The sequence below is a fragment of the Pinus tabuliformis genome, chromosome 3_1, assembly GCF_031772625.1.
Source record: "Pinus tabuliformis cultivar Carrire ecotype Pingquan chromosome 3_1, CPIR1, whole genome shotgun sequence".
Taxonomy (NCBI): Eukaryota; Viridiplantae; Streptophyta; class Pinopsida; order Pinales; family Pinaceae; genus Pinus; species Pinus tabuliformis.
Genome location: NC_142301.1, coordinates 21,009,026 through 21,011,322, shown reverse-complemented (window position 1 = coordinate 21,011,322; position 2,297 = coordinate 21,009,026). Strand labels below are relative to the sequence as shown.

General features: G+C 37.3%; 1 pseudogene; it reads right to left on the bottom strand.

The window, feature by feature from the left end:
- Positions 1-1,148: 1,148 nt before the first annotated feature.
- On the bottom strand, positions 1,149-1,785 carry LOC149185565 (DNA-directed RNA polymerases II and IV subunit 5A-like; annotated as a pseudogene).
- Positions 1,786-2,297: the final 512 nt, after the last annotated feature.

Below are 2,297 nucleotides of genomic sequence, written 5' to 3'. Positions count from 1 at the left end.
AAGAAGCCCATGCATGCAAGTTAAGTTTTCCCGGTCCTGGGTGGAACCGTCAACTCAATGATACCTGCAACATATTGCTCAATTGAGGGAGGAAAATGCACATTTCTAGGAGGGAGCTAGGTAACTGCCCAGAAGGATTGCACAATTTCTGGGCTGAGCAGCTGACTGTTGCCCAAAATTGCGTAATTTCTGGGCTGAGCAGTCCTCTTGGGAGGAATTGCACAATTTCTGGAGGGAAGGATGGTTCCCATCCATAATTGGGCAATTTCTTGAGGGTGCTGCTCAGCCTACAACTGGACCAAGTTCGGAGAAACAACCTATGAGGTGGGTGCAACAAGCCATGATGCATAGGCTAAAAATCTGCTAGAAAATCATTAAAGCTTGTGTACTTGACAAGACATGTTGCTGAGTAAGGTTGGTAAGGAGGCTCCAAAACGAAGCTAAGGAAAAATTTTGGAGGGTGGTTGTAGCCACTACAACACACTCCAAGGATCATATCAACTTGTATCAACAAAAATGATAGTTCCAATACAAGAAGACATTCAAAAAGTAAAAAAAGATCAAGCATTTTCATCAGCAAGCTTTGAGGACAAAGCTTTTTGAGGAAGAAGGCAATGTTATGAATAAAATATAGATATAAATAATATAAATAATAATAATAATAATAACACATCATAAATAATGATTAATTAGTTAATGAAGAGGTATGTGCCTAAGGACATGACTATTCATAAAGGGACACCTTCCTAGTGTATATAAATAGGCCCTCACTCTCATTTGTAACATCATTCTTATTCATACATTTTCATATATATTATTGTATCTTCAATGTATATCTACATATTCCAAGTCTTTAGAGCGTTTAACTTCCTATAAATAACTTTTTTCATTATAGTGATACTTTGATATATCATGGGATAGAAGGAGCATCAACCAACACTGTCGAAAATAAGTTTCGAGTACCGTTGTGGCAACCCAGTTTATTATCACAAAATCCCTTTGAATCACTTCACGAACTCTAGGATGCTTGACTTTCACTGCAAAAGGCATAGGATTTATATTCTAACCAGGATACTAAAATATTAGAGTAGCTTTATGGACTTGTGTAATAATTTTAGAAGCCACGGGCTCCTCTTCAAAATCCTCAACTATGTCATCAATTCTATGACCAGATAAGTAACATAATGTCTCGTTATATCATTGTCATAAACAAGATTCACAACTTTTCCATGTCTCAGGCCATAGTATCATGCAATCAAATGTCTCCATCATATTGGGCAGCCGACCATACTACTTAAGAAGCACATTCTTCTATGCCAACATGAGAATTTGATGTTCAGTTACAAGGGTGTGCTCCTTTATATTGATAAGTAAGTTTGTCTCTCCAAATATCTCTATGAAAAATAGCATTTCTATCTCTTTAAGACCCTTCTTGGCCTGTGGTGATATTTGATTTTGCACAACAATTATTGCTCAGGGTACATCGTGAATACTCATGCAATGGAACTATATTTAAGTTAATTTATTTTGAATTTCTCTCCAAAAAAAAGAAAAGATCTTGGCCTTTGAGTTTGTTTGACTTTTGGTAGAAAAGTTAAGTTGATCCCTGTCAGGATCTTCCCCATAAGAGACATAGAATTGGGGCAGGGTGGTATTCAGGTCCATGTCAATGATCTCGTAGCCCTTGTCATCCAACATTTGAAATATAATCCTACGAATTTTGTACAACTTATGGTTCATTGTGTTACCTTTGTCTATACACTTGTCGAAGCTGTAATTCTCCATTACAACTATATGAAAATTCTCTCTTCTATCCTTGTAGTGTTGATTCTGTTTCAATTGTTTAGTTCCCTTTGTGGTTTTTTTTATATCAAGTGTGAGGGAATTATACCACCACCATAATATCCATGGTCACTTTAGCATTCAACAGAATGCAACACCAATGCCACCAAACCCCATCATTACAACCCCTTCACCACGATACATATTTGCTCAAAGCACCATAAGTCTCTTTAGCAACCACATGTGAGGCACCCACACTTCAAATTTTGAGAAACACATCAACTATTCGATTGAACAAGGGATTGCCCATGTTAATCATCACACCCACAATAGACGAATGAACATTAGTGGAAATTCTTCCATGAGGAATCTTGTTAGTATCTCCAGAAGTGCAGTAATTTGGAAGTACAAGGACCCACAAACTATTACAATCTCCATGTGTAGGTAATAAATCATGTCCTTCAATGTGAGGGGGTATAGCATCTCTGCCACAGTTTGGCCAACCTTCCTTTTTG